We start from the raw sequence: 14,193 nt of genomic DNA, 5'->3' as shown, positions 1-14,193 counted from the left end.
TCCGAGCGAACCGAAAGTGCCTTCCTATAAATACCGAACGGCCGGCCGCTAGGTCGGCGACGCATGGGCTTACGCCCAGGCGTATGCCTGTGCAAACCGCCGTGAGAGCGTACCATCCCGCCGGCACGGTAAAACTTAGACTGAAAATATCGTCGAACATATCCTTTCATTTTATAACGTTCTATACATGAAAATTAATAAATTAACATGCAGGACATAATAAATTCACATTCTCATGTAAATCATGGGTTTAATTAATATTTTAAAAAATTTTAAAACCGCCCAGAACCGATGAGATGAAAATATTAAAACGATATTTTTGCATTTTCTTACGGTAAAACATTAACAAATAAGCGACTATAGCAATATAAAACTCCATTTGTAATTTAATTAATCAAAATTAATATTTTTTTTTGATTTTTCAGCGATCCAGAACCGATGAGACGAAAACATTAAAACGATATTTTTGCATTTTCTTACGACAAAACATTAACAAATACGAGACTATAACAATATAAAACTACATATGTAATTTAATTAATCAAAATTAATAATTTTTTTTGATTTTTCAGTGATCCAGAACCGATAAGTCGAAAATTTTAACAATCATATTTTTGCATTCTGTACCGTGGATCCATCGTTAAACGCTATTAAACTAACGTCCGTGATGGTATAAATGCAGATTTTCGCTCCGTTTAGCCAAAATAACGAACTTTAGGTGCGCTCCGAAATATTTCAAAGTCCCAGCGGCGTATTGCTTCGCCTCTTAGAACCGATTAGTCGAAAATTTTAACAATCATATTTTTGCATTCTGTACCGTGGATCGATCGTTAAACGCTATTGAACTAACGTCCGTGATGGTATAAATGCAGATTTTCGCTCCGTTTAGCCAAAATAACGAACTTTAGGTGCGCTACGAAATATTTCAAAGTCCCAGCGGCGTATTGCTTCGCCTCTTAGAACCGATTAGTCGAAAATTTTAACAATCATATTTTTGCATTCTGTACCGTGGATCGATCGTTAAACGCTATTGAACTAACGTCCGTGATGGTATAAATGCAGATTTTCGCTCCGTTTAGCCAAAATAACGAACTTTAGGTGCGCTCCGAAATATTTCAAAGTCCCAGCGGCGTATTGCTTCGCCTCTTAGAACCGATTAGTCGAAAATTTTAACAATCATATTTTTGCATTCTGTACCGTGGATCCATCGTTAAACGCTATTAAACTAACGTCCGTGATGGTATAAATGCAGATTTTCGCTCCGTTTAGCCAAAATAACGAACTTTAGGTGCGCTCCGAAATATTTCAAAGTCCCAGCGGCGTATTGCTTCGCCTCTTAGAACCGATTAGTCGAAAATTTTAACAATCATATTTTTGCATTCTGTACCGTGGATCGATCGTTAAACGCTATTGAACTAACGTCCGTGATGGTATAAATGCAGATTTTCGCTCCGTTTAGCCAAAATAACGAACTTTAGGTTAGGTTAGGTTAGGTTAGGTTAGGTTAGGGTTAGGTTAGGTTAGGTTAGGTTAGGTTAGGGTTGGGTTAGGGTTGGGTTAGGGTTGGGTTAGGTTAGGGTTAGGTTAGGGTTGGGTTAGGGTTAGGGTTGGGTTGGGTTAGGTTAGGTTAGGTTAGGTTAGGGTTAGGTTAGGGTTGGAGTCCGGTCGCGGTCGTGAAGGAGCACGGACGTGCTCCGGCATCGCTCCGTGAAATAATACCAAGTAAAATTTATTTCGGGCCAAATTCAAAATATTTATAGTGGAAAAGTGCGCGCAGGGAGAAAAAAATTAAATAAAGTAATGATTTATATAAAAATTGTACGGATTTATACTTAAATTTCTGATTTTCGGAAAGTGTAAACAGTAGTAACCTCACCATATAGAAGCAAATTTTTGAAAAACTACTAAAAAGTGGAAAAGAGGTAAAAACAGGTAAGTTTTCTACTAAATACCAATAATACATAATAAAACAAAGCTCTGAGTGTCTTTCCGCAGTGGAAAACTCTAAAATTTAACAAAATCTAAGTTAAAATCTTACTAAAGTAGGTAACGGCACATACAAGGGACGAGTAAATGATTTTTAAGAATTACAGTGTACTCAGGATAATAGTGAAAGAACAAAATGCTAAAACATAAATTATAGGAGTATATTAGATATATTTAAAATAAATCTAAACAACGGGAGTACTATTTTACAATAATTTAATAAATTCTTGCTGTGACAATGCAAACAGTATATCTGGATACAAAGATACACTAAAATCAAATAAAAACAGAAAAATAGGGCATCTGCACTAAATAAAACTGGATAATACAAATTATACAAGTTCTTTCAGTCAAATCTAGTAATTAGGAAAGCTTAAAAAATGTTAAAATAGTGAGAAAATAAAGCCTTGCACTTGAAATAGGTTACAAAACCTGTCAAAGTACAAAAGATAAAATTTTTGGTTATATAAAGAAATTGAAAATGATAAAATACACAAACTCCACCTATAAGCAAAATTGCAAACACGACTAGAAGAAAAAACACAATGGAAATCAAAAATTATAAAAATAGCAATATAATTTATATGAAATACTCCTACGATGTGCTGCCGTATGGCAAATTCTGGAGAAACTACAATTTGCTGGTTTAGTAACTCATAGTTGGGATAAAAATGAAATAAGAAAACGGCCATGGCCCAAAAATAAATGAAACAATCTACTAATAAACAATACATTATAGAAAAATAGCTAAATACAACAATTACATAGGAACGCTGTACAACTCTAAAAATTTTCAAACCACTATAAAAGTAAAAGCAAAGACAAAAAACGTATAAACGATAGTTATATAATATTATAAGTTGAATTAAAATAAACAAAACTAGTTTTGAGCAGTATTTTATACTATATTAATAAAATTCTATAGGGCAAAGACAAGTAATACAGCTGGTTTCCTAAAAATGCATTAAAATCAAATAATAAGCCGAAAATAGGGCACGTAGACTAATACAAATAGATAATTACAAACTACAAAAGATTTGTGGCTAAATCCGATAACTAGGTAAGCCTAAAATATCCAAAACTAAGAAAATGAAGCCTTGTACATGAAATAGGTTACAAAATCTGTCAATGTACAAAAGGAAAACTTTCCCGGATATACAAAAGAATTAAACCTGACAAAATACACAAACTTCATCTATAAATACTATCGCTAAGGCGACTATAAGGAAAAACCTATGGGTAATTAAAAATCAATTAAAAACAAAATAGAAAATAGATTAAATACTGCTACGACGTACCACCGATGAAATTATTGGGGAATCTACAAACTTTTGGACTACTAATACATAGATGGGATAAATGTGGAACAAGGAAATGGCCACGGTTTAAAAACCGATGAAATAATTCACCACCAAACAATACTATACAGGTAAAAGCAAACTGAAACGCCTACACAGGAATCATGGTTCAACTTAAAAGTACAACTCTCTTTGGATGTAAAAGCAGTAATAAAATGCATGAACGCTAATTATATAATACCATAAGCGAAACTACAGCAAATATAAATAGTTTAGCAGTACCCTATGCAAAAATGAAGTATACAGGGCAAAGGCAAACAATATAGCCGGTCTCTAAAATACATTAAAATCAAAATAGAAACAAATAAACACTAAAAACAGGGCTTCTACACTAGACATAGACGGATAATGCAAACTATAAAGGATATCCTGGCTAAATCTGGCAACTAGGAAAGCCAAAAACGACTAAATCTAAGTGTACAAGGTTTTTGTGCCTGAAATAGGTTACAAAACCTGTCAATATATAAAAGTAAAATCTCTGGCAATATAAAAAAATTGAAAACGATAAAATACACATAAAACCAAAGCACATAAAACCACATGTCACTGAAACAATTCACAGGAAGGATATCCAAACCATTAAAAATCCAGTCAGAAAAACTGATTTTAAAGGCAAATTGCAGGAGTACAAATAAAACTGAATTATGCACGCACGGAAGTACTTGGCACAAACAAGATTGAATACTGCGCCACTACGGGGAATGCATAATGAATGAAATCATACGCACATACGACGTATGCGTTAAACACTGTTAAGAAAACGTTTAACTGCAAAAATTTTGCATAGTAATACAAACAAAATATGAAAATGGAATAAAAATTACAAAAAATGACACTCATACATGGAAAAAACAGACACGAAGAGTTATACGATAGTAAAGGCACCACGCGCGCGGCTAGTAGGGTACTACTGTCGCCATGTTGAATCGCCCGAAGTGAATGGAGCTGCGATAGATACTGATGGGTATAAGCATGTAAAGTGAAAACAAACTAGAGATGGAAATGTCGAACACCATATAAGCAAAAACAAGCGCGAAATTAGAAGCTAAAGATTGCACCATCAAAGCCCGCAAAAGCGACTTGGACTCTTAAACTTTTTCCACACGTCCTATCCCGCCCTCCTGTATTTCCTTATCCTTACACAAAACCCGTCCTAATCCTACAGTCTTGTCCCAGCTTAAGGTGTGAGGCACCGTGCCGATGGGCTCGTGGCTACAGGGACGTAAACTGTGTAGTCACAAACGGTCCCTCGGGGGTACCTGCCGTCCCCCCCGAGTATACAGGCTTGTTCAGGTAAGGCGGCTCTGCCTGAATGGACGTAAATTCCGACCACTTTCGTGGGACTCGAATGGAAAGCTTTATCAAAACAAACAACAAAACACAAAAAACACAAAAAAAACCAGGACAGGAACTTACGAAGACGACTTCGGCTATGAATGAGGATACGAATAGATTAAAAGATATAAAAACACAAGAAGATGTCTATAAAATAAAAATTGGAGGCGAGCTAAAGGAAGCAGATTTTATCAAGCCACAAGGCGAGATTAAACCAAAAAAAGTGAGCAAAGTCTACGAGGTAAAATCTGCCTTCCGACCAACTAGGACACTGTCCAGAAGTCCGGCGAGGAACAGCGGGGAGATTACCGCTGATGTGGACTTGACCGGGGACGAGGACGACAATGTGTTCATAAATAAAAATGAGAGAAAGATAGAAATTAACACACCTACAAACAAAAAGCCCCAAAAAGAGCAGGAAACTGCAAAGGTAGAAAAAAATATTACAGGAGGCCTTAACACTGCCCTTTTGGCGATTGACCAAATACTTAGCATGGTCAAGAGTTCAAATGATCTTGTAAATAATTATTTGAAGAAAATTGCCGAGGGTAGTGCAATGGTTACACAAATAAGCTCGGAAATGGGAGAAAACTTAATAAAAACCCGAGGATTGATTACGGAGGCGATCAATACGTACAAGGAAGAAAGAATACAACAAGAAGAACTCAAAAAGGTAGAAGAAAATAAAACTGCACAAATAATAGTCTTAACAAATTGGAAAACAGACAGAACACCATAGAGGCACGTAACGAATATACAGACATGCGTAATAAGAGGAAAAACGTGACACCACCAGAAATGGAGGCGCTATCAAAAAAGACGCGCACTACTAATAAAGAGATCAGAGCGAAACCGATGATTAGGAGTATCCAAATTATAGGAAGAAAAAATGAAGAAGCCTCCTCGGAGTCGGAATGGGAAATGGTAGGTCCAAAGAGAAGAAGAAAACCAAATGAAAAGATTGAGACACCAAGTACAGATAAAAACGCTAAAATAACAAATACAGATAACTACAGAAAAAGGAATGCGCCAGTAATTAAGAGAAATGAGGCCATTACAATCAGCGTAAACAAAGAGCAAACATACGCAGAAGCAACGAGAAGGCTTAAGGAAAAAATGGGAAGAAATGTAGAGGGTGTGAAAAGAATCAGACACACCAGAACAGGGGACATCCTAATTGAATTCGAGAAAGAGACCGATAGCACAGATTTTCATAAGAAGGTCAAAGAAGCTATGGGGGATGAGACAGCGGTAAGAAGACTCGTACCAAAGATCACTCTCGAAATCCTGGATATTGATCCAGGTGCTGTAAAAGATGAGATCCTCGAAAGCGTATCGGAAACCACTGGAGTAAATAGAGAAAATATCAAATGTAAGAATATTAGGAGCTCCTTTATGGGCACTCAAGTGGCTATCATAGAAGGCCCCGGAGAACTGGGATCCCTGCTTAGGGAAAACAAAATTAAGATTGGCTGGGTATATTGTAGAGTAAGACAATTGCCCAGTATAACTAGATGTTTTAAATGCCATAAGTTTGGCCACGTAGCAACGAGGTGTGCTACGATCGAGGGTGACGCGGACATATGTAGAAGATGCGGTGAAAATTCGCATAAAATGGCTGATTGTAAAGCCGAAAGAGCAAGGTGTGTACTCTGCGTAGAAAAGGGAATCACAGGGGCTGAACTAAACCATATTGCAGGATCCCTCAGATGTAAACAATATAAGGAAGCAATAAGCGGGGCACCTAAGATAAACAAAATTCAGTCTTAAACTACTTCAAATTAACCTTAATAAATGTAAACTGGCTCAGGATTTACTAGATAAAACTGTAAATACATTAAACCCAGACTTAGTATTAATAACTGAGCAGAATAGAAATAAAAACTACTGGTTTAACGACTGCAAGGGAGATGCTGCAATATGGGTGACCAATCAAGGTGTGCAGAAAGGGAAAAATATAAACATAGTGAGACAAGGGGTAGGCATGGTGGCTATAAATTACAATAATTTCCTGATAATTAGCGAGTATATTTCGCCAAACATAGATGTTGTAACAGTAGATGAGAGACTAGACGAAATATCCGAGGTTATCAAATCCAATAAATGGAGCGGTATCCTTCTGGCTGGCGACTTCAATAGCAAGTCTCCTGTTTGGGGTGGTAACACCTGGAACGCCAGAGGCAAAACATTATTAGAGTATGTACTTAGCGAGAGTTTGTCGCCCATCTACACAGTGGGCGGGAACACATGTATAAAGGGAAACGGTTCTAAAATCGATCTATTGATAACAAGTACTAACCTGTGTTACAAGGTTACAACCAGTGAAGTCCTTGATGAGTTCACTGGTTCCGACCATCTCTATTTGTGGCACGAGGTTAACATAGAAAATCCTGAAATAGATAAAACAAAAAGTATTAGAAATAAGAACAAGAAAACGAAAAATAGGGGTAATAAAAGAATGAACAGAAGTACTATAGATTCAAATAAGTATGTAAACAAGTTCCTCGAGAAATACGGGGACAGAGAAAATAATAGGTACAGTATAAATCAGACGGTAAACGATATTAAAAAAGTACTCGAGGATATGCAAAAAATAGGTAGCAACTGTACTAAAAGAAATCCTCTTAGACCTGGCAGATGTCCGGTGCACTGGTGGACGCCGGAAATAGCTGAACAAAGGAAAGCTACTAACAAACTTCGCAGGAAGGTTACTAGGTTAAGGAGAAAAAAAGAAAAAGAACTATCAGAATTAGCGGAAAGAGAATTCAAATTAGCCAAGAAGGAACTAAATAAGAAAATTAGAAACTCAAAAAAAGAAACCGTAGAAAAACTTATTAAGACCATCGACAATGATATGTGGGGGAAGCCTTACAAAATGATAATTAAACAAATTAAGCCCAGTGTTCCACCGATTAAACTGGACAACTGCCAGACTAAGAGGGTTATTGAAGGGTTGTTTATCCTAAAACCCATAAATCAGGAAACGAAACCCGGGGTGACACCTGAAATTGAAACACGGGTAAGTACACAAAATAATGATGGGGTGGTAGATGTTGAAAGCGGAAACGAAAACGAAGACGACATTACGGAAGAAGAAGTAGTCGCCGCGTGTAAAAAGATAGCTACAAACAAAGCTCCGGGGCCAGATGGGATCCCGGCAGCAGTTGCCAAAAAAATAGGGTTGGGTGCGATTACCTTCTGGAGGGACCTGTTAAATGCGTGCCTGAAGTTGGGCTACTGGCCTGTCGAATGGAAGACGACCAGGTTAGTTCTCCTCCCTAAAGGAAAACCTGCAAATAAAACAAAAGATAAAATCACCGAGCTTATTCCATCGGATTTTAGACCGCTATGCATCGCGTCAAACATAACAAAAATTTTCGAGCAAATTATAAAGATTAGACTATTAAAAGCAATTGGAAAAGAAAATCTTTCACCACAGCAATTCGGGTTCAGGAAAGGACTAAGTACAATTCATGCCATGGATAGGGTAGTTAAATTATGGGACCAAGCCAAAAAAGAAGGTAGACACTGCCTGTTGATTCTGCTGGACGTGAAAAACGCATTTAACTCACTACGGTGGAACAGCGTAATTAATGAGATGAAAAAGAGGAAATTTCCGCAGGATCTGATTAAACTTATAAGATCCTACCTAAGTGATCGCTGGCTAGTTATAGGAGACGGCGATGGGAAAGAGAAAATTCAAGTTTTTGGAGGAGTTCCACAAGGATCCATAATAGGCCCTTTTATGTGGAACCTGGTATACGATGGGCTGCTGAGGATAAAACTTAGAAGAGACGTATACCTGGTGGCTTTTGCGGATGATATAGGCATAATCGTGATTGATAATGACCTTGACAGGATGAAATCTATAGCGAACGAAACCATCAAGGATATGGTAAAATGGTACAAGAGTGAAGGTTTGGAATTGGCACCACACAAGTCCGAGTCACTTTTGCTGACTGGCAGAAAACATCCACACGGAATTCAAGTCTATATCGACGAAAACCAGATCCCGGCGCGCAAAAAAGCTAAATACTTAGGAGTTATTTTTGAGAGTAACCAAGTATTTAAAGAACAAATAAAAGCAGCCACCGATAAAGCGAGTAAATACGCGCTACATCTGAGTTTTCTAATGCCAAACATAAATGGGGCTGGATACAAAGCTAGATTACTATATTATAATGTGGTAAACTCGGTCGTAATGTACGGGGCTCCGATATGGGCTCGAGCTCTGAAGTACAAAATAAATGTTAAAATGCTAAGAGACGCACAAAGGCAACCCCTTAGCAGAATCTGCAGAGCGTACAGAACCGTATCGACGGAGGTGCTGTGTATCTTAACAGGAAAGCTCCCGTGGGATTACACAGCCAAGGAAGCTGAAAATGTATTTAATAAAATCAGAAAATTAAAAGAGGAAACGAATACAACCACAAATGAGGAGACGCCAACTATGGAAGAAAAAAAGGAAATGAAGGAAAATGAGCAAAAGAAATCGATGCAAAAATGGCAGGAAGAATGGTCAAGCCAGACTAAGGGAAGATGGACCTATATGGTTATTCCAAACCTAAAAGAATGGTACCAGGATGGACCACCACCTTTGGATTATCACACGGTTCAGGCACTGACTGGTCATGGATGTTTTGGCTCATACCTTCATAAAATCGGAAAAGAAAATACGACAAATTGCTGGTTTTGTGACGATCCAAATGACGATGTGATGCATACTCTTTTCCAGTGCCCAAGGTGGAGTGCGGAGAGAGAAAGCCTCATAGGTCACATCCAGCCCGAGATCTGGGCAACAGAAAACATGGCAAACCTATTAAAAAAGAAAAGTACCAATTACTACGTTAGAGAATTTTGCATAAATTGCATCAGTGAAAAAGAAAAATGGGAAAAAACATATAGAGAGAAAATTAGGCGTGAAATTAAAAGAAACGCACGGGCAGAACCAACGGGAGAGGTAGAAATCATACAACTATAAGTGACGAAATAGAATTAAATTAAATTATAAATAGGAAACAAATTAGCAAATATAAATTGAACCGAATTGTTGGGCCCGAAAGGTTTTCCGAGTAGTAATCCAAATAATAAAAGAAGAAAATACCTACTTGTACAGGTGGAAAAACCGCATAGTAGTACAGCATACTCAAAATTGCAAATATGGGCCTAAAAGGTAAAAATAGGTCAAAAAAGTCAATAAAGGCGAATGAACGAACGAAAGAACAATAAAAAGCACTTACTGGTTGCTTGGTTACATAAATATATATTACCATCATTTAGGCGTTGTGTTTATGGCGATCGTTTAACGCAAATCCACTTAAAGCGAAGCCCAGTTAGTTAAAAATGGTTACCGTTTGTAACTGGAATAAATTACTTACTCATCTATTTATTTTACTACTTAAGTATTTACTTATTATTTATTTATTTAACTATTTATTTATTTATTTATTTTAGCTATCTGGAAATCATAAGAACATTTTATACAAAGGACTAAGTTTTATTCTTTTAAACATATAATCGCGTATCTAACTTCTATTTTACTTATATTTTACTTATATACTTAATACGAATAGATATACTGGAAATTTTACAAATATGACTATATCTAGATCTTAGATTTTGAACGCATTGACTCACCATGATATTGAGGTAAAATCCCTAAATAAAACACAGAAATGTAGTTCGGCAAGACAATAACTGCACGCACATTGAGTATGCGAAAAGGGGCATTACAATTCAAGCGTATAAACCAGGTTTAAGCTCGGTGACCAATAGTTTGAAATCTGAAATGACAATGAAAGTAATTACATAAAGGAATATATAAATATGGACCGCGAGAAACATATTAATACTAAATTACAGTGACACTGAAAAGGAAAGTAGGGCAACTTCCTACTACGTGCCATGCGAAGACAGGCCAGTGACCCAGCAACGCAGGTACTAGAGAAAGGATGCGTAACCTGATATACTGCACTATGTAATGAAAAATTTCAGGTGTCGGCTGGGCCCGTTATTCTACAAGGTTATGTTCTATAGCTAATTGTCACTGAAAATTCCCGTCTGAAAACAAATTGGAAGTTTATAGGAACGCTTATAGAAATAAACAAATGATGTAATTTAGAGGCAAAGGGATAGTTTCGTAAGAAAATTACATAAAATCAAAGTATCATAAATCAGGAAATAATACTGGTGTCACACAATATACACTGTAACCGCCGTAATGCTATACAGCTTCGAGAAGAGAGGTAAAATAGTATACAAAATAGGACTGCGAGAGATATAATACACGTAAAATTGTTTTACACTTGGCATCATATGCATGTATACACTAATAAAGTCTTACTTATAAAACGGCGACAGATATTACCTGGACGCCATGATGTCGATCTAGTCATAGATTACTCTGTACACAGAGCGCCATGCCTACCCTACTTTCCCGGCACACCAGCGCCCATACACTGAGTAGTATACTAGAAGGGAAACCCGAATCACGCAATGTATACAGGGAACATAGATGGTGAACCACAGGATAAAATTAGGATCATAATAAAGCAATGATATATCACGACTGAGATGGCCCACCTATATTATATAAATGCAAAAGCATAGTAATGCTAATTTGAAGTTACTTAAATACTGGTGATTGAGGTTCTAAATATAGAAACGGGTCAAAAATTAACAAATTAAGGAAATAAATTAGATACCAACTAGGAGATAAGGACAGGAGTAGAAATAGCAAATAAATGTAAACTATCAACAATTAAATAAACCTAAGACTACGAGCAATATTAGTGCCAGATATTAAATTGTTTATATACATTAATTAATAACAAAGGATGTATATAAGTTAGAATGGCTAAAAGGGCAAAGTAGCCCTGGCTTAACTGATACATAGATCTACCCCTTATCCCAGACCCCAACTAATGGAGGCGATCATAAGGTTAGTACCAAAAGATAGATTACGGGTGGCTAAAAAGGTTAGACCGAAGTTTTGCCTAAAAAGGCCTTACCAGTCTATCCCGGCCACATGAAAAAATGGTAAGTACGAGGAGGGGGTTTTTAGTGGGTAAACGAGACGTAGTCCCACACTACCGGGCTTGCACTCCCCGCCCGGTGTGCATAAAGCATTTTCCCCCTCCCCGCCACAAAAAAAAAAAAAAAAAAAAAAAGGGTTAGGTTAGCGTTAGGGTTAGGTTAGGTTAGGGTTAGGGTTAGGGTTAGGGTTAGGGTTAGGTTCCACGAACCTACCTGGTTGTCCAGGATAGGCGGGGAGGTGATACCCCGACGTGGCGCGTCCCCAGGTGGCGGATAGGGGAAAGCTCGCCATGCACTTTTCGGAGTGCATGGAGGGTAGGAGTGAAATAAAATAGCTCCCGCGGACTAAACACCATAGTTCTTGTTTTTGTTTTTTGTTTTTTGTTTAGTTTATATTAGTTTATATCTGTTTATTTAGGCTAATTTTTGTTTCTGTTTTGGGTGATTTTATCACCTCGAAGAGTTTAGTATTTTGCGTATTGTGTATGACTGTTGGTGACTATAATATGTTATTTTACCAGGAGGATGAATTCTATTTTTATTTTTATATTTTATTTTACATTTTTACACTAACATTGTAAGTTTTTCTTTTACTTTTTTATATTTTTTTTTATATTGTTGTTACGCGGCACCAATAGTTTTAAAAATTTATTGCTGGACTGGATATACTTAAGACGACACGGCAATTCACCTGGACAATCCTAAAACAAAAATTAATTATGAGTAACAAGAATAAAAAGATATATACTTACGGTGCAGGGGGAATCGGTACCCCCAGTACCGGCCCGAAAGGGGGCGAGCCGCAAGGCCTCCTCGGGTCGTCATCGTACGACTGTGGCGCACAGAAGGTGGTACACCAGGCCGCTGTGCAGAAATCGACTACTGGCGAGAAATCTAGCGAAACGAAGACTGCCCTCGATGTGGAAACGTGGTATTCGACTCGCAGTGAAGAAGAAACTTTTGGAAGGGCCAGGGAAGGCCTAAGTACCCAACCACCGGAAGTACTCGATAAGACGCTTATGGGTGGTACTGAAGAGATGTCAATGGAGACGATAGATGAATCGGTAATTGAAGTTGTGACTGAAATTACGGCACCTAAAAAAGAAATGGAAAGCAAAATTGATCGTTACATATTGACTATGAACAAACTCGTACTTACCCTGATTGAAGCCCATGCTGCGGTTTTCAAAATGGATAAACGTGAGCTGAAACCGTCGACACAAAATGCGATGCAGAAGATGGAAACATGTGTGGACAAAATGGCGAAAGTGATTGATCAACTTAATGCGGCCAGAAGTGAAGAGAAGAAACAGAAGTTGTCCATGACAGTCCTCCAACCTGAAAAAGATAAAAAACAAATGATATCAGTGGCGGCACAAACTGAATGTGACAATGGAAATGAGGGGATTCCTGGACCTAAGAATGAGGCGTACGGAAAAGTTGCTAATAGGGACATACGGACCACATACGGAAAAGAAAAGGAATTCCCCACACTAACGTCGATAACCGGACAAAAAAGGAAAGAGATATCACCCACCTTAAAAGAGGGGAAAAAGACGAAGAGGGGCGATAAATCCGGACAAACTGGCCCACGCATAAAGAGTGTGGAGACTATAATTACCCGTACGCCGGATCAGGAGGGAAACCATGATCAAGCGAATTATGAATGGGAAATAGTGAAGAGGAGGAAGATTAAGCAGACTTCAGGAACCCCTAGACCGATGCCTGAGACCCCTATCTTTGGCACCCCGGGGGAGACTAATAGCAATAAAAAAGGACCAACCAAGCGAAAGCGTATGAAACCGCAAGCTATCGCGATTAGATTTGAGGCGAGCATGTCCTTCTCTGAGGTGCTTAAAAAAGTAAAAAAGACGGTGGGACCCTCACCTGAGGGTATAAAAGGTGTTAGGCAAACGAGGGCAGGGAATCTTTTGCTCGAGTTCACCCCAAAGGCAGACGTGGAGGCGTTCAAAAAGGTGATCGATGGAAAGCTGGGAACCGAGGTTACAATTTCCAGACTTCAAGAGAGAATGGATGTAGAGATCAAAGGGATTGATCCAGATGTAGAAGGTGAGGAGATCCTTGCAGCCGTTTTCACAGAAGTAAGTTGTCCGAAAAGTGACGTACGTTTGAAGATCTTGAGGACCGATCCACGCCGTAATAAAATTGCCATCATTGAAGGCCCAGCGGCTTCACTAAATAACTTGGTGGAAAAGGGGAAAATTAGAGTAGGCTGGACTATAGCGACAGTTAAGGAAATACCGCGCATTCTAAGATGTTTTAGATGCCATGCTTTGGGGCATGTTGCAGCAGCATGCAAGCGTTTCCCGGAAACGGAAACTGTCCTTTGCAGGAGATGTGGTGCCCAAGGGCACAGTCTGCGAGAGTGCAAGGATGAACCCTGTTGTAGGCTGTGCGTCGAAAAAGGGGCAGCTATAGGGGAGGCAAACCACGTTGCTGCCTCGATCAGGTGCCCAAT

At 38.2% G+C, this 14,193-nt stretch overlaps 1 long non-coding RNA gene across 7 annotated transcripts; it reads right to left on the bottom strand.

Annotated features, from left to right (window-relative positions):
- Positions 1-6,677: 6,677 nt before the first annotated feature.
- On the bottom strand, positions 6,678-11,014 carry LOC117611394 (uncharacterized). Of its 7 annotated transcripts, none has more exons than XR_013063706.1 (6): positions 10,640-11,014; positions 10,317-10,462; positions 9,920-10,137; positions 9,788-9,845; positions 9,331-9,470; positions 7,876-7,969 (listed from the first exon to the last, which is right to left on the bottom strand). It is a non-coding gene; the product is annotated as an uncharacterized LOC117611394 (long non-coding RNA). The 7 variants fall into 7 exon arrangements; XR_013063708.1 differs by lacking the exon at positions 7,876-7,969 and adding an exon at positions 8,055-9,330 and having other exon boundaries at positions 9,405-9,495; XR_013063704.1 differs by lacking the exon at positions 7,876-7,969 and adding an exon at positions 8,055-9,330 and having other exon boundaries at positions 9,405-9,470.
- Between the last annotated feature and the right edge of the window lie 3,179 nt (positions 11,015-14,193).

The sequence above is a fragment of the Osmia lignaria genome, unplaced genomic scaffold (genome assembly GCF_051020975.1).
Source record: "Osmia lignaria lignaria isolate PbOS001 unplaced genomic scaffold, iyOsmLign1 scaffold0005, whole genome shotgun sequence".
Lineage (NCBI taxonomy): Eukaryota > Metazoa > Arthropoda > Insecta > Hymenoptera > Megachilidae > Osmia > Osmia lignaria.
Note: the sequence above shows the minus strand (reverse complement) of the source record. Positions and strands in the feature narration are given on the sequence as shown.